The sequence below is a fragment of the Marmota marmota genome, unplaced genomic scaffold (genome assembly GCF_001458135.2).
Source record: "Marmota marmota marmota unplaced genomic scaffold, marMar, whole genome shotgun sequence".
NCBI classification, from domain to species: Eukaryota; Metazoa; Chordata; class Mammalia; order Rodentia; family Sciuridae; genus Marmota; species Marmota marmota.
In genome coordinates this window covers 33,873,744-33,893,194 of record NW_026000174.1, presented here as the reverse complement: position 1 = coordinate 33,893,194, position 19,451 = coordinate 33,873,744, and the positions used below count along the sequence as shown (strand labels likewise).

Below are 19,451 nucleotides of genomic sequence, written 5' to 3'. Positions count from 1 at the left end.
ACTTAGTGGAAATATTAACACCAAATTAAAAATCTACAAATGCTACAAATCACAAGGTGTTTTTTTTTTCCCTTCTGAGAATCAGCTTGTCTGCACAACATTATAGAAAATAGATCCTACCAAAGTATCCAACCACATCTTCAATTTTGTGCTTTATGTCTCTATGCCAACCACCTATATTCAACTAATGCATGGATTTTTTTCCTCTTACATTAGTTTGGCTTGTTCTAGAACTTTATATAATAAAATAGTACAAAATACTTTTTTGTGTCTCTTATTTCTCTCAATATACGGGGTCTGAGGTTCATGTAGGCTGTTAAAATTAACACTATTGCATTTTCTAGCATTATATAACATTCAATTTGTGTAAATGTATCAATAATTTTCTACCCATATCTTCTTGCTATATAATTTTTTTCCTTTTAGTGTCTATTTTGAGTAAAATCTCCCTTAACATTCTTGTCCAACTGTATTTGTGAACATACTTTTATTTCTCTTGAGAACATGTTTAGAAGATGAACTACTGGCTCATAGGACAGATGTATACTTATCTCTATGAAAAACTGCCACACTGATTATTGAAGCATTGGATTTAGTTTATATCACCAGTAACATGTGGAAGTTTTATCTTCTCTCATCTTCACCATTATCTCTTATTATGTAATTTTTAAAAAAATTAGCCATTCTGTTTGGTGTGGAATGGTATTTCAACATAGTTTTAGTTTTCATTTCCCTGACAACTAATGATACAAAGCATTTTTTCTTGCTCTCAGTGACAATCCATGTATCTTCCTTTTGTATTTTTCCTATTTGTATTGAGCTGTTTGCCTTTTTATGACCAAATTACAGGAGTTCATTCATTCTCAGTACAGGTAATTTATCAAATATAAGTATTATGAATATTTTCTCTCCATCTGTGGCTTCCTTATTCATTCTCTAAACAGCATCTTTTAAAGAGAACACGTTTATTCATTTTGATGAAGCTTATTTTATCAACCTTTTCTTTTTGTTAAAATGCCTATTTATATATGATCAGTCTGAGTCCTGTTTATAAAATCTTTGCCCATCTTTAAGGTTGCAATGATTTTCTCCTATGGTTTCTTCTGAATGGTTTCTTTATACTTTTGTGTTTATATCTGTTCTTATTTAGTGTCACCTTGCTTTGGGTTTACATTGCTCATCTTTCGTTAACTTTTCAAAGTAGAATTGAGAATGTGGTCATTCATTTTAAATCTGTCTCCTTCTCTAATATAAGCATCCTTTACAGCTATGGATTCTCCTTTTAACATTTATTTAGTTTCATCTTATAAATGTCTTTTGTAGACTCTAACTTTCTGACCAGTTTTAGGTTCACAGCAAAACTGAGCAGAATGTGCAGAGATTTACCATAAAGCATTCCTTCCTCCACACATACCTGGTGTCCTTGATCATCAACATCCCTCACCAGAGTGGTACCATTGTTACAACTGATGAACCAACATCAACATGTCTCTATTGCTTAACATCTCTGGTTTCAACTAAGACATTCTGTTCATTTGGATAAATTATAATGGCACAAAGCCACCATTATAGCATCCTAAAGCAAAGGTCTAATATACTAAAAATCCTTTGTGTTCTGTCTATCCATACCTTCCACACCATCCTGCAAAACTTTATTCATTATTGTGGCTTGTTTTGTATTAATATATGCAATCCACAGAATACCTACAAAGGATATGAATGTGTGCATGCATGCAGGCATGTGTGTTATGTATTAGACAATGGTGTACCTGGGATAGAAGCAAGGGGGATTTGGTGAGATCCACTTGCCGAGGTAGGAAGTAGTTTATCCTTCACTTTTCTTAAGATGGCTGGTACATGGGGAGACTGGGGAGGCAGGGTGAGAGAGGGCATCAGGCAGGGTAGATACCATCAAAGTACATTGTATACATGCATGAAATGTCCCAATGAAATCCAGCAATTTGTACAATCAATGTATACTAATAACTAAAATAAAAATGAAAAAGGTAATAATAAAAAGTAGCTTTTATTTAATGTAGCTTTTATTCAGCTACATTATCATTTGTAAATCATTATAACAAGTACCCTCCTAATGTGTGCTGGGGTAGGACAATCTTCCATCTCCTTGGCTGGAGGTGCCCCTACTTTCAGATGCCTTCTGGTGCCTTCTTTAGACTTTCATTTTGGAAATGGTTCTCACCCAATTATCTTAGCTATGGTCAACAACACATAATATATATTTCAGACAAAGATACTGTTTCTGACTCTCAAAAGAAGTGTAACTAAGATGAAAATAATCAGCTATCTCTGCATGCCTTTCTGGTGAGGAAAAAAAATCAGCTTAGATGGGCAACCAACTGCCCATCTTCAAACACAACATTAAAACATGATTCAAATCTAGATTGGTTAATTTCCAAAGCATATGTTCCCAAGGTACAGGGTCTGTATGGCATTTCTGAAGTCCCAGCTGCTTGTGAGATTTATTTTTTTTTCTTGGGGTTTTAATTTCCACCCCTGTGAAACAATATTATTTTCAAGTATCTTACACATCTCACAGAAAGTAGATGGAATAAGGGGAAGACTCCACATAGGGAATGGATTTTTCCATGGTCAATCAGGAGGCATTTTTGCCTTTAGTTTGTGCTTTCTCAGGTCGGTGGCTGGATTAATGTAACATGGATCAGGCCTGCCATCTTACCACTTCAGGGTCTTTTGCTATATCTCTGAAATGCATTTGCAAATTAATTCTTCAGTGTTTTTCTATTTTCTAACCAGTTGCAAAACACTGAGAAATATTGGTTTCTTTAAATGAAGGGGGATTCTTAGGAATGTATTCATGCAGCCTTAGGAATATGAAATTTAAAAGTTTCCAAGACATCACATACATCTTCTTTCAATTCCCAGTACTAGAGTAAAGTAGAGGAGAATTTTCTAAACCTAAAGAGAAAGATATATTCACATACAACCCATTTGTAAAATATCTTTTTTCTTTTTATAACTCATTGAATTTGTAAAGAAACAATGCATTTCTAAGCCATCATTTTACTTATTCCACAGATTTTGTCTAAACGATAACTATGAGCCTCTTTAGAAGGGGCAAGAGTATAATTCCAAAAAAAAAAAAAAAAAAAAAAGAAGCAAAAGAACATGTATTGCCCTATGAACTTAGTGTATTATAAGTGATTGAGTTGTAAGAATTAAAATTACTGACTTGTTTTCAAGGAGAAAGTGTAGAATATTTTATCCATTTAGGGTAAGATTAGCTGTAAGTTTTTTTATAGTTATTCTTTTTTTTTTTTTTTTTTTTTAAGNTTTGGTGCTGGGGATTGAACCCAGGACCTTGTGCATGCAAAGCAAGCACTCTGTCAACTGAGCTATATCCCCAGCTATTGTTTTTATTTTGAATAGTGGTGAAAATTACATAAAACAACATTTACTGTTTTAAAACATACAATTCAAAAGCCTTTTGTACATTCACAATGCTCTGAGACCATCACCACTATCCAGTTCCAAGCTATTTTCATCATCTTAAAAGAAAACCCTGTCCCCGTTAAGCAGTCACTCCCCATTCCCCCTTCCCCAGGACCAACAACTACTAATCTGCTTGCCTTTATGAATTTGCCCATTCTGGACATTTCATGTAAGTGGTAGCATACAGTAAGTGATCCTTTGAATCTGTTTCTTTCACTTACCATCATGTTTTCGAGGTTCATTTTATGCAGGGACATGTATCAGTACTTCATTCTCTTTAAGACTGGATAATATTCCATTACATAGAGACACCACACTCCTTTTTACCTGTTCATCCATTGATGGACATTTGAATTGTTTCTACCTCTTGCTGTTGTGAATAGTTCTGTCATGGACATTCATGTGCAAGTTTTTGTTTGAACACCTGTTCTTGGTTCTTTTGATTACATTCCTAGAAATGGAACTTCGAGGTCACATGGTAATTCTGCTTAATGTTTTGAGGAACTGCCAAACTATTTTTGAAAGCAGCAGGACAATTTTCCATTTCCCCCAGCACCGTATGACAGTTTAGGAAGGCATTTGCTGTCATTTGCCTGCAGTTTGGAGTAAGGTGGGGAGTTCTGGGATATGAGGAACTGTTTCTCTTGTTCATTCTTTGACCATACCTCCTGGTTGTTTCTCTGGCTGAGCTTTCAGTTTCCTCTGGATCCTGTCTTGGACCTGCAAGTTTTTTGCTGGCATTGTATTCATACTGCTTCTTCTGGAAGCAGCATTGATGGCATTCTGATTGTCCTTTGAGGAATCAAGCCTTCACTCAGTGCAGTTTTCTGGTGACTGTTATTGCAGGTACTTCTCCATTACCTGCCAAAGTGAAGGCAAGAGGATCAAGCTCACCAGGTTCTCTCTCCCTTGGAAATTAAACCTTAGTTGAAAGAGGAAAGGATAGAAAATGTTGAAGCTGACCCTTGGAAGAGATTTTTTCATGTGTCCTTATTATAGGAATCTTCAGAATTGTACTAGTTCCTGCCCCTTCTGGTTGTTTAACTTCTCATTAGATCTGTGAGCCATCTATGTCCTTCATAAATTATTATTTGCTTAATGGAGCCAGAGTCTGATTCTGTTGCTTTTAACCAAGGTCTTGGATAGATAGATATGGAAACCAGCCTGAGTGCTCTCCCACATGACTGGAAGTCTGATGCTTTTCTTGTCATGCCAAACCTCATGTGCCTCCCACAGGGACTTAAGGATGACATTGTTGATGGACAATAATACATGGAATTAATTAACTTGACTAACATACCTGGTACTGTTGTCTGAATGTGCCTTCCCAAAATTCATGAATTTAAAATATAATTCCCAATGCAACAGTGTTGGGACATGGGTCTTGTGGATGTTGTTAAGGTCATGAGATTCTGCCCCTGTGAATGAGTCAATGCTCCACAAAGGGCTTGTGCAAGTGGGTGAATACCTGCACCTTCCATTCATCTGGTCACTTGTCTATGGACATGGAACACCTGATGAGCCAAGCCTGAGCTCTCCATGTCTATGCAGAGTGTACAAGCCTACTTATCTTCCTGAGGACTAGGTACAGCCTGGTCCTGGTTCTTTTCTTTCCATGTCAGTTCTGTGTTTACAAGTTCCCAACATTCTTCAGACCCAAGACCTTAAAGAATTGACAGTGGAGAAAGGATCATATCGATTTTACATACATCTTTAACATATATTGGAAAGAGCACGAAACTCAAAATAACACCTGAACTCAAATCTTAGCTTTCCTACTGGCAATATGGCCTTGGGCATCTCTTTCAACTTCTCCTGAATCCCAGTTTCCAGTTTGAGAGATGAGAGTTGTGATGGTCCCTGCTTCACCTATCTCTCAGAGAGGTTGTAAGGATCAAATTAGTTGACTGTGACAATAGCCTAGCTTCCACCCAATTGTGATTCTCAAGGAGTAGGATCTGGCTTTTTTTTTTTTTTTTAAGAGAAGCTTCCATCCTTTTTTTCCAAGTAGGTATATCCAGGAACTTTTCCCCTTCCCCCTATGCTTTCTGAGCCTTTCCAGCAGAGACAATTTAATTTATAATACATAACCATACCTGTGAAGAAAAACAGCTCAGCTGGGGAAAAATGAGAAACACAGCTAGGAATCTTCAAGGCTCTTCCATACTTATTTTTCCAGGCATAAATTTTCATTTATAAAATTCTTATGAAATTCATTTGGAAAAATAAGAGACCCAGAATAGTCAAAGCAATCCTTAGTAAGAAGAATGAAGTAGGAGGCATCACAATACCAGACCTTAAACTATACTACGAAGCTATAGTAACAAAAACAATATTGGCACCAAAATAGACATGTAGACCAACAGTACAGAAGAGAAAACATGAAGACAAACCCACATAAATACAGCTATCTCATACTAGACGAAGATGCCAAAAACCTACAATGGAGAAAAGGTAGCCTCTTCAACAAATGGTGCTAGGAGTACTGGAAATACATATGCAGCAAACTGAAAATAAATCCCTCTCATCGTGCACAATACTCAACTCAAAGGACCTAGGAATTAGTCCAGAGACCCAGAGCCTTAATAGAAGAAAAAGTAGGTCCAAATCTTTATCACATCAAATAGTTACTTATCAGACTAAAGAACTTCCCGTCTAGTTTTAGTTTACTGACAGTTGTTATTATTTTATAAATATAAAAAGCTATAAAATTTAATGTTCAGATTTTCTTCTCTGAATTCTGAGTTGACTTTTCATCCCCCTCCCTTTTCCTGCTCAGTAGTGAGCTACACTGAACATTTACAATTGTGAAAATTATCTTCAATTTTTGAATAATCTCACTTAGTAATCATGTATTAGCCTTTTTATACAGCCTGGGATTTTATATGTAATATTTTATTCAGGATTTTTATGTCTATATTTTAATTTCTTCTTTTTCTTATGATGTCTTCGTATGTTTTTTTTTAAATTTTTAATTTATACATGACAGCAGAATGCATAACAATTCTTATTAGAGCACAGTTTTTATTAGAGCACAGTTTTTCATCTCTCTGGTTGTATACACAGTATATTCACACCAATTCATGTCTTCATACCTGTACTTTGGATAGTAATGATCATTACATTCCACCATCTTTAATAACCCCATATCCCCTCCCTTCCCCTCCAACCCCTCTGCCCTATCTAGAGTTCGTCTATTCCTCCCATGCTCCCATTCCCCCACTATGAATCAGCCTCCTTATACCAATGAAAATATTTGGCATTTGATTTTTTGGGATTGGCTAACTTCACTTAGCATTATCTTTTCTAACTCTATCCACTTACTTGCAAATGCCATCATTTTATTCTCTTTTATTCCTGAGTAATATTCCATGGTGTACATATGTGTATACATATACATTGTGTATATCTGTATCACCTTGGTAATATGTTCTAAGCCTCCTTCTTCAGGTTCTGTGTTTGAAAAGAAAGCATGTGATTTGTATTCAATGGGGCAATTAGATGATATACACATTTGAAAATGCTCAGCAGCTGTGTAACATCAAACAAGTGCAAGAAATGCTTATGTGTTATGGGTGGGAAACCCGTGATGCAAATTATTCTATTTTCTATGACTAATGTTCAAATATCATTTGTTTAATATGACATCAATTTCTCTCTGGACCTACACATTTCCTCAGAATCTTTTTCTGTAGAAGGATTTGGGAAGCCATCACCAGTAGATCCGAATAAGACTTTGTCCTTGCTGAATTCCTGCATGTGGCCTTTGGAGTCTTCTATTCACATTCCACTTCCATTCAATTATTCAAGGATCTTCAAGAAGAAAAAATAAAGGGAAAGGGTATCTGTTTACTCTCCAACCACTTGGATTCTTTGGGCGAGTAAATACAGTGATAATGGCTACTGCAAAAGGAGAATGAAATGATTTCTGGATAGAAATTCTCTCCTCTAGTTAGAGGCTAAAATATTTCCCAAATCCCAAAATATCCTTGCTAGCTATTTCAGTTGTGGATGCCAACCTTGGAAACACCTGTTTGTCTTGGCACAGATGGGACTATGTGGTCCAGTATCACACAAAATCATCCAATTGACCAATAGAATCAATAGCAAAATGTATGCAGATTCAGGACACCTCTAGAAGAAAAGACAAAAGTTGCTGTTGCAGATTTGACTCTCCATGGGAACATCAGAGGCATAAAACAAAGAGGTGGGGGGTAAACCCATGATCAAAATAGAAAGACAAATTGAGAACCCAAGTTTCACTCGAAAACATATTGTGATCTATATTCAAGAATCATTTCGTAGTTACATTTCTGTATCTTGGTACTCTTCTTTATTACTTGTCTATGGATACTTTTCCTTTTTGAAGAGAAGCAAGCCCACGAAATAGCTTATATTTTGTCATGAAAATGACAAATTGATATGAGTCCCAGAGTACTTATTCACTGTTGTGAGGGGAAAAAACAATTATGCATTATTCCAAAATAACTGCAACAGCTAAAAATTGAGGAAGTAATACCCAAATGACTGTGCAAAATAAACGGGGAGAATTGTGAACTTTTTAATGTGGAGTTTTCAGCCTGAACTCAAGTTATAAATATCAGCAAATGTTCTACTGTGCTTCATTGCATTCCTCTAGTGCAATTTGTTTAGTGCTTTGAGATATGAGACAGCCATATATTTTACTCTCACTGCTAGTAGCCAATTTGCAAGAAAGCAAGTAATATAAAAATGGCTATTTACTCTGTTACAAGTGGTACAGTCCATTATTACTCTCCACTGATGTTGTTACAAGGATAGCAAATCAATAATCAGTTCTCATTCCCTAACTCGGTAAACCATCTGCTTCCATTATTGTAAACTATGCTCAGTTTGGATGCAACCTTTACTGCCATGCTAGCAGCTGATTCATTTGACAAGACCACAAACATCACCACAGGAAAATTATTCCTTAATTACCTTTCTCTAAAATTTAAATGGTTAAGTGCTAGGGATTTTTTTTTTTTCCAATGGGAGAAACCAAAATTACAAGATGCTGTAAATATATCAACAAAATGAAAGACTTTCTCTAAATTTTCAAAAAGCAAAGTCCATCTTGCACAGCTTTTTCTGAATTAAGATTGCCCAGGTAAACATTGGCTGTAGTTAGGAATCCTCAGTAAGATGTTTGATCACAGCCCAGGGGACATTGCTTCCAGAGCAACTGGTGAGATCAGATATAAAATCCTAAAAAACAGAGACGGAAATTGTTGAAAGCATTGCAGGATAAAAATTTAATGGCCCCAAGATCAAGTATAAGTAATATAAGTTAGTGTAACTGCTGATCCCCCAAGTCTCCGTTGTGAAAATGGCACAGTAACTTCTAAGTCGATGCACTAGAATTCTATCATTCTTGGTCAATTCACATTTTTAATTCTGTTACTCTCTTCATGCAAACTCACCCTTCTTTTCCCCAGGTTTCTATACTAAGTTCTGAAGAGGGAACACAAATGTTGGCATGTGATATGTATTCCAACCTTGTCTCTTTCTGGTTTATCTATTTCTGCTTAGATTCCTTGCGGTTTCTACTTGCCCCAACTTGTCTCAAGTGTGTCCCTTTGGGCAGTCATAGAAGGCACAGAGGCACAGAGAGGGGCCAACCTTTGCTATTTCTTCTAAAGTTCCATATTCTGCTTCAGGTTCTCCTTCTGGTCTGCAGGGTCTCTCAGCTCACTTCTGTGATTCTTCACATGAGCCTCAGAAGAATCGGTTGCTATTTTTAGTATTTGGAGGCTACAGGTGGATGCAGAGCAGGCATCTCCATGTTCTCTCTCTCATTCCTTGCAGCCCTTTCTGCTCTATTGATTTCACATTAGTGCTACTCAAGAGACACTGCCAAAGTTTCTGACTGCAGAGTTACTGATACAACTGGAAAGGCATAGGTACTTTTTGTAGTGAAATTCACCAGCAATCAACACTTGCTGTAGGAGCAATCAACACTTGCTTCTTATCCAACTGCTTACTTACAGTTCATAGAACCTATTCCTAATTGTATGGAGCAGGAAAGAGGGTAAAAACTAGGCATTTGTGATCCTGTATCCTTTCTAATATTTCCCAATTGTAACTGGTTCAAGACTTTTAATCTTGGAAGTCAAGAATTGAAATATTTGTTTATTTCCCCATACTAATGATATAAAAGCAATAAATGTCCTTGTACTTTGTTACATGAAAAAGTAAGAGAGGTATTTGAGAGAAAGAATGGAGAGAAAGAATAATCTATTTACTACTTAGACTCCTGCCTCTGTCAGAGGATTTAATTGCTAAATTTTATGTGACACAGCAGAACAAGGATAGTCATATCTTACAGTGTTTATTATACTCAAACAGAAACCAAGTAATTGTTCTTTCAACTTTGTCCCTTATCAGATTGAAACAAGTTCAAGGGCAAGCCTGCATCGATTCCTTTTACTTTGGGAGGAGGATGAGAAATAATTTTTATTTAAAATGGAATGTATTTACTGAGAATATCATTATACAAACATGTATAGTCAGATGATTATAGAATTAATCAAGCAACCTATGCAACCACCACCCTAACAAGGTTTGAATAATGCAAGCCCATGGGAGGCCCTGATGTCACATTGAGTCCCCTGATTATAAACACTTCCTTCACTTTATAGGCCAATTATTTCTCTTGATTTTTAAAATAATTTTAACTCAATACACAGGAATTTTAGTTTTGTGATTTTAAACTTTATATAAAAGAAGTCATTCTATATGTTTTGTGCCTTTCTTCTTATGTTCAAATTGATGTTCTTAACTGTTTTGTATAGCTGCATTCATTCATCTGTGTTGACTATGGAGTTTCAATTTACATGAACACATCATATTTTGTTTTTCTCCTACTCTATTCTTGGACTTGTATTGCATTTCCAGTATGAAGTTATTTTGAGCAATGCTGCTACAAATGTTCCCATACAGGTGCCCTGGTGCAGGTAAGCACATGTTTCTCTAGAACGAATATCTAGTGCCAAATTTCCTGGGTCATAGAATATACAGATCATCAGCACTACAAGATAATGCCAAGCGAATTTTTATGAAGTTGTAAACCTTTGGACTCCCAACAGCATTGTATGATCACTTCTATAACTCCAACATCTCTTGTTATTTGCCAGATTTTTAAATTTTTGTCAATCTGGTAGGGTACAGTTATTATTAATTTTGGCTTTCATTTGCAATTTTCTGATTACTAAGGAGGCCAAGTTCACTTTTATATGTTTATTGGCCATTGACTTCAATCTTTGATGAAATCTCTATTCAATTTTGTTTTCTTTTTCCTTTCTTCCATTCTTTTTGTCTCTTTTTCTTAATGGATTGTAAAATGTTTACAAATGTTGGTACAGGTCCTTTTGCAATGTAGACATATTGCTAATCTTACTTGCATTTTCATGTTCTTGTAGTGTCTTAAGATGATAAAATTTTAAATTATAATTATGGCCAAATATATTCCTTTTCCTTTCTACAGTTAGTGTTTTTTATAGTTTGCTTCCTGAGATTATGAGGATAGTCTCAAATCCCCATATTTTCTATTTGACCTAAGTAAAACCTTTTTATGTGTATGTGAGGTATTTGATCAATTTAATTTTTTTCATACAAATACCAATTCTTTCAGAAGTATGTTTTTAAGGTCTGTGTCTTTGCTATCGCTCTGCAATGCCACATTTGTAATTGTGTGTGTGTGCGCGCACACGCGTGTGTTTACGTGTAAGAAGACACCTGGCTTATTTCTGCCCATTTACCTGCTACCTTCTAAGAGAATTTACTTATATTAATCATCAGTTAATACAAGAAGTTAGCTTCATGCAAAGCTTAGCCCTTTGCTTCCTCCTTGCATTTGGGCATTGATCTCCCCGCAAAACTGTACATTCTACCCTGCTCTTCAGACCATTAAATTTTACAGAGGTAGGTTCCATATTTGTAATAGGAGCCCTGTTAGTTGTCTAATGCTATTTAATTAAATCTATTTAAATCTTGGGGATCAATTTTATGAAGTACACTGTTGATGGACACCCAAGTCTTATTTTCAGAGGAGCTCTATCTGTATAGTATAACTTTTTAATGACCTCTATCTCCTTGTTTTCTTCATGATCTCTCAATTGCTTCTAAACTTATGCAGAGAACAGTATGCCCATTTATTAGGACTACATATAATATAGTTTCACTGATATGTATTATCAGTGTTAATATATCTTAGTGTCTCTTTCAGCAAGACTTTCATAATGACAGAAACTATGGGTTCCCATAAAAAAGAATATCAGACCAAGAAAGCCAAGAGAGAAAAGAAAAATAGGTACCTGTTTCAGAAACTCATCCAATTTACTATGTAAGCTTTGCTTCATTCCTTTCCCAATTATGTTCAATGTCTTTAACTGTCTAGACAGTCAAAAGGAACTACATATATTCAGCAATTGCTCAGCCGATTTTGACTGAAAGGGGAAAAGATGTTATGCTAAGAATGTAACAGGGATTTGCTGGAACAAATGAATACTCAGGTTTGAGCTCTAAGTTGTCAGAGGAATGAGTTTTTATCTTTAAGGAAGTGTAGTATCCTTCAGAAAAGCTTCACACCAAATGGATTGGAGAAGACCTTAGTGAACTCAGAGCCATTAAAGACATGCTGATCCATAACAGTTTCAATGAACGCAAGTAAAATTGAAAGGTCCTGAAAGTAAAATTGGAAAGAATAGCATCAGGTCATGGTCTAGGGTAATGTGATGCTAATTAGGAAGTATGTAAGAGGGCTTCATCATGCAGAGTTTTAAAGTTAGGGCATTTTATGACAGCAACACCACCAGTGATGATAAGAAGTATAAAAGTTGACAAATACTAAATTTTTGTGGGATAGGAGGACTTTTCTTTATTAAATCTAACCTTAGGCACCCTTGGAATTCTTAAATACTGCAGAAACTATTGAAAAGGTAGCAAATTCTGTTTCTAGACAATTCAGCAAACTGTCCACCTTCCAATAGCAAGCTCTTCTGACTCTCATTCATCTTCCATATTTTTCTTATCAAATATATACTTACCCAAATGTTGCATGCGTTCAATGCTTTTCATTATGACAAAGCATACATCAATTCTACAATTAATAGTGATGCTTTTGGGTGCATAGTGTAGAAGTTATGGGTGGTGGAATATATAATGAAGTTGTAGACACAAAATACCTACCTGTGGCATAGACAGTGAAACCTGAGTGCTGTAGGTAATCGAGTTCCAACAAAGGGATTACGTTAGTTTATTAGGTTACTAATACAAAATACCTTAACCTGAGTGACTTATAAATAGAAACTATTGATTTTTTTTTTTTTTCAGTTCGAAATCTGGGAAGTCCAGAATCATGGCACTGGCAGATTTGGTGTCTTATGAGGACCCACTTCCTGGTTCACAGACTATCTTCGTGCTGTGTCTTTGCATCATGGAAGGGGTAAATAAGCTTCCCTGGGCCCATTTCATAAGAATAGTAATCCAATATATGAAGGCTCCACTCTTATGACCTAAAGACCTCCTCAAAGAGTCCATCTCCTAATAGCATTGCCTTGGGTTTAAAATTTCAGCTTACAAATTTTCAGGAAACAAACACTCAGCTCACAGAAGATACCATTTTCCTTATTTCTTTCTAACTTATATCCATGCCACAAGTACTGATCGCCCTCCCAAGGAAAGATGAGTCTGTCTTTTTCATGAATGAACACATCTGTATCCTATTGATAAGGCACTATTCCAAAATACCAAATAAAACTCCAGGTATTTTTGAAGTAAAGACAAAGGATTTATTCTGGCCAGGGCCAAAGGAGCAGAAAGCAGCCAGTTCTGTAGCCCAAGACACTGAACACAGATGAAGGGACCACTTAAAAAAAGAAAAACCACAAAGAAGAGGCAAGTAAAATCACAAGAAACGTTTCATAAAAGCATCACTAAGTTCTCAGAATTGGCACCTCCCGTACCTACTCAGGAAGTAAGCCAGGACCAGCTCCATAGTTTAAACACGTTGTGGTCAGGATGCAAGTAGGTGAGGGTGAGGATGTCAGCTTCTATGTGACGGCTCATGCAGAAAGCGGGGACAATTCTGCACAGGGTGAGATGTCTGAACAGAATGGGATCAACCCCATTTAACTTTCAAATCAGCACATAACACTATTGCCAGTCATATCCCCCAAACCATTCATGGGCAATATCTATAGTTTGATTAAGATCAAAGAATTGAAAATGGACTCCTGCAGTTATGGAGTCTTTTGGAGAACTAGCCTTCTGCTGGATTTTCTCACGTTCCTTTTCTGTTTATAGTTGTTAAGCTACATTTTTCAAACTCCCTTTCCTTATGGCTTATCAGAGTCTAGATTAAAGAGAAGAATCAGAATACTTGACAGTAGAATACTAGAGAGTAGGAGTATGATAGATTGTCTTGTCTCTCTGCCTTGAGCAATATCCTTGATAGGGACTGTGTTCCCCCTGGGACTCAATTGTTCTCACCAAGCTACTTGTTCTTTGTGGTTTCTATTCCAACAAGGCAGCTCCCACCTTGCATCTGCCTTCTGACTCCGGTTTCTATACTTAAGTGACACAGCCTCCTTACTACCCACCTCAAGACTTCTAGCTGCAACTAATCTATGGCTTGGCTTCCTCTGTTTAGCTTCAGAGCTCTTCCAACACATGTGTAACTAATCCCCTGCATTACATTCCCTCTCTGTGAAATACCTAAAGTTGTTCCTACTTTTTTCAGTAAACCCAGAGTGAAATATTCAATGATCAGAATAAAAGACAAGACATAAGGTTGGGTAACATGGTGGAAAAATAAGTCAAGTGAACAGAAGAAACATCATTTAAAATTATTTTCTAATGTGGGAAGAGGAAAAGCATAACTAGCTAGATGATCAGTTAGAAATTAACTCTTAGGTAAGTGCTAATTCCACCTCGGCCTTATAGAAACTTTGGCAAATCACTTCATCTCTCTATGCTTTAGTTGATTCCATTAGGAAAATTGTGTTAAAAATAGTAACCATTGTCATAGACTCATTGTGAACATTAAGGAAATTTTTGGCAATGCCTTTTCATAGCAAGTCACTGATAAATGTTATTTATAATAAGTCCTCTAGATAATTTGTGAGTTGGTGATACTTAGAATTGTCTTGGCCATTTTGGGTTATTTTAGCTATGTGTACACATAAAAGTCATTTTCTTAAGTACAGAGTCTCCTCTAAATAAATGGATGGATAGAGTAATGGATCAATAAATGAAAATAATGTGTGGATGAATAGAAAATGCATAAAAATGAATGAACGAATGCATGCCTAAAACTGTCACATTAAAAGCTGAATAAATAAATGTATTCTATAACCACAAAAACCATATTAGAAAACCAAGTAGTTCTTAAGTTCACTCTTTTTCTCTTTATATTCAGAAGAAAGACCGGAGAGGAGACAATGCATCCAATTTTTTCATACCTTCCTTGAGTATTTAAACTTTTACTCTATTTTTTCTCTAGTTATTCTTCTCAAAGATATATGCTCTAACATCACTGATACCATTCTATTACAGGCTTTAGAGCCTTATAAACCAAAAGGACAGTGGCCTAGATAGGAAGAAAGTACTGTGAAGGACCCTAACCTGAAAGGCTCTTGGCCAGTGTTGCCTCTGGCATCACCTGTTCTTGTTCCCCAGTAACACTGCTTATTCTCTAAGTGTGCTTGATTGACCACTCTGTAAGCATCTTGGCTCCTTTATTCCAGAAGACCTAAAGTTAAGTTCCAGAGTTCTCTCAGTGGTGAGGACTGAACCCAGGGCCTTGTGCATGTTAGGCAAGCACTCTACTTCTGAGCTCTATCGCAAGCCCTGAAGTTCTAGAGTTCTTAACTCCTCTATTTCAGATGCCAATGGGCCAAGAAATTGTTTTTGTACCAGTGCTTTACTTGAAAAATCCACACTGATATATATTTTCCTACTTTTAAATCCAAAACTGGGTTACCAAAACACTGTCCTTGCTTGTTATCTAACAGTTTCATATTTGAACACATAAGACTCTTCAGGGCCCTCTGCCTCCTTCTTCAAGTTGTTTACCATTTCCCCTTCCTACTAGTTCACAATGTTATCAGTATGTAAGAATGATAGGATCTACATACAGATGCCACACTGTATCACTCCTCTATGAATTTGCTTTGGCTGTTCCCATCTCCTGGTACATTATTCTTCACAGTCTTTCATCTCAATGCAAAGCTCTCCCAAGGTTCCCCTTGACAATTTTTTCCCCAAAGGGCTAGATGGTCTTCCTTTATACTCCTTGAGCATTTTATGTTGACTTCTGTCACAACTCTTAGAACTTTCCCTTAAATTCATGGTTCATAACCCCTTAATAAATTTAAAACTCTTCAAGTACAAGGCCACTATTACTTCATTCTTTTCCTTCCTTGACTAACAAACAGTGGGCACTTAATAAATGCTTTTCACCTGATACCAGTTCAAAATAACAAAGAATTTAGACATAGAGTTTCAATCTACATATTCCTCATATAATCTAAATAATTAAAGCAATTGTTTTTGTTCTGAATTATCTAGGTAATTGTATATGGAGAAGATAATTGCAGCACCTCATACCTGCTGTTTTAATATCATGAGTTGTTTCCACTCTCTAAAAACAATACAATAATGTCTACATTTTGTGTATAATACCCTTGATGGTGCCCTTGCCTGTAATGGAAGAGGATAATAATTTGTTGATTATTGCTGTAAAAATGAGTAGAATCTCTGTGGGCTAGCTCAAGAATCACCTGTTCTGGTCACCTACTTGATCCCCTTAAGTGGGGCTTCTTTTTGAACACCTGAGTTTTGACTTTTAATTTCCCTTTGAACTGTGGTTCAGTTTTTGGCTCCTTAGAAATACAGGATGATTAAGCTTGATTGGACAATTGCAAAAGTGACTGCCTGACAGCCTTCATGAACGTGAATGACTGGTGCAAATTGAGTATAAGCTTGGTGAAGCCACTGAAGAAGCGAAAATTTGAGCCAACCCGCTCAAAGCCTTCTGTATCATTTTAAAAGTACATTTGTCTTTTAACGTTATAAAAGTGCCACAAGGCGTACAGTTGACTCACAAATTCACTCCATTTCTTAACTTTACCTAGGAATGGGATACCCTGCATTTGCCTTTCAAGGAGAAATGTTTCTTCCTTTGCAGGGTTTCCAAGGAAAATGATACCCAGCCTTTTGTGTAGCCTAATATGTATCAGTCCAAATGACCACAAATTACCTAATAGAACTTAACTATTGTATTTTGGGTCCGTGTCCAGTAGGTCATCATTTCCATCATGAATGACCTGCTTGCTACCATGTGTGTATGATACACTTTGTATCATCCTTCTTCTTGTCTTCACAGCCTGAAGGCAGAATGTGAAGGCTGAACAGCTATGATTTACCCGGTTCTGCATCCATTAAGAATAGTGTGTTGAAGTTGCTCATTCATCTCCTTAGAGAGCGGGGAAAAGGATGCACTGTGCATTTGGATAATGGTTCATATGTTTCAAGCTCTGAAGAGGGGCATGGTTCAATCCCTAGTCAACTCTTGGCATAACTTCCTAAGAGAATGAGGTAAGAGGGCAGGGCAGTAGAAGGGGTAATATGAGAACAAGTATCAAAGGTGACTGTTCTAACAACAAACATTCACTGAGCATCAGCAACATGTATTACTTTATAAAGTAATTCTTAATCCTATAAAAGCCTCTCAAGCTCTGTAGTCTTGCTCCCCCCCTTTTCTCATTTATAGGAAACTGGCATTTAGAAAAGCTAGTATCTTGTTCATAGTCAATCCAACTAAGTGTCATGGAACTGGGATTTAAACCCAGGTCTGTCTGGCTCTAAGATTCTTGTTCCTTCCACTTTATTGTGTGTCCACCAGATTAAACCGAGCACCAGCAAAAATTCAAATCTCAGCCAGGTGTAGTGGTGTACACCTGTAATCCTAGTGGCTCGAGAGGCTGAGGCAGGAGGATTGTGAGTTCAAATCCAGCCTCAGAAAAAGTGAGGCGCTAAGCAACTCCGTGAGATCCTGTCTCTATATAAAATAAAAAAAATACTGCTGGGATGTGGCACAATGGTCAAGTGTCCCTGAGTTCAGTTACCAGTAGCCACCGTACCCCCCCCCCCGAAAAAAATTCAAATCTCAATTGGTGCCATTTATTTCTTTGTCTTTGCTGACCCCAACCTCCTGTAAACCTACTCACTGTCTCCTGACCATCCTGTCTGATCCTCATGAATTCTGAGCTAGTCTAGTTCCACCCACACTCAGGCAATCAACAAGTCGCTGATCATATCCTCCCTTCTAGAGATCTTTCAAAGTAGTTCACAGGGGCTCTGCCCTAAACATTGGCAAAATTCACCCCTAGTCTTTGGAGTTGCTTTTCCCAGCAATGTTTCTTTATCAGTTTGGTGCATTTCCTCATTTGGAAAGTAATGTATCTCTCGTCTGAATGCCTGCAAGCTTCTTTCCCTATTCATTCCTATGATTCTAAGTAGCATTGTCCATTGTCCAAAACAGATGTCCAGTGAAATAACCATTTAGTACCTAACATAAATACAAGTTCATAAATGACTGAGAGAACAAACATGAACCATAGACTATTTTGTGTGTGTGTGTGTGTGTGTTTTCCACAAAAGAGAGTTCTTGGAACAAGATGTGTGTAGGTACTTAGGGGAAAGTTCTTAGTTCATGCACCACATATCCCACTATGTTTTGTTTGTTTGTTTGTTTGTTTTTTGTTTTTTGTACTCCACACTCAATCCACAAACTTTTATTAACTTTGGAGTCACTGTGTGCTGTTTCTCAGTTTTATTATTGTGTATCATGTGGATAGTTCACAAAGGCCAGTCAGACCTTTTTTTCTTGGTCTTAGTTCCTCAGCTCCACCCTTAAATTTTGTATTTTTCACAATACATCATTTTTTGGTGTTCCAAGCTGTGGACATTTTTAGTAGTTTTTCCCATTGTGGAGCGAGAGTGATTTCTCATATTTTCTACGATTGCTATGTAAAGTGGCTAGAAAGATAAATCTCCGCACTGAAATGCAGTGTGATTGAACCATCTAGATCCACAGTAGAGAGGCAGATGATGAACAAGCTTCTGCCAGGCACTGGACAGCTGGATGCATTTCACAGCTCACAGTGCAACCCTGCTCATGAGAACAAATGAAGACTCACAGGTCTGTGAGAAAGCAGCAGTGGGATGGTTGCAGACAGCTGGATGTAATTACCCACCTCACCCAGAATGCGAAAGTGAAAATTAACAGCTGTTGAATCATGGGGTGAGAGTGCCCTTCTAGCCGTGCATGGGCTAGGCACATACTATTTCATCAAATGCAACATAGCAAAGTCCTACGGAGAATCACAGTAAAAATGGCAGTCCTACAAGAAGCAGCATGAATCTTAGGTCCTGTAAAACTCAGTCCCAACCACTCAGTCTGACATAATAGAGCTGCCCTCCTCTTGTGAGGATCCCACTCTCAATATCAGTTCTCTTTTCTAGCTTAGTTCTTCCTTTTCTGTGTGTGCTTATTTCCAGGAAAATCTTCCTCTTAGTAGGCAACCTCACGTCTTCCTTTCTAAATCTTTACAGGCTACTCCATATAGCATTAGCTTTAGAATCACAAATTCACTGCTCACAGCTGTGTGTTACAAGGCAAGAGCACAGCCTCATTTCCTCATCAGTAAAATTTTTATTATCACCTCCAATTTTTCGGAGTAAGTATGAAATGAGAACTTGTGAAGTGCTTAGTACAGTCTCTGGTAGGTAGATTAGTTCTTTACTAGTTCTTTTCTATGAGCCTCGAGGACAGAGTCCTGGTGAGATGCCTATTGGATAATAAGTTGTAGATTAATAGGAGTTGTTGGCTTATGATCCACTTCTTGAACTAAAAATGACCACATTTCTTCAGAATGGGTCCTTTGAAACTGTGTTTT

General features: G+C 37.0%; 1 long non-coding RNA gene across 1 annotated transcript in view; it reads left to right on the top strand.

The window, feature by feature from the left end:
- The window catches only part of LOC125612083, a 31,506-nt gene that overhangs the window by 7,899 nt on the left and 4,156 nt on the right, over positions 1-19,451 (top strand). Inside the window, exons 2-3 of the long non-coding RNA XR_007342384.1 lie at positions 12,823-12,934; positions 16,877-17,088. This is a non-coding gene — a long non-coding RNA (uncharacterized LOC125612083). The remainder of the gene's footprint in view (positions 1-12,822; positions 12,935-16,876; positions 17,089-19,451) is intronic.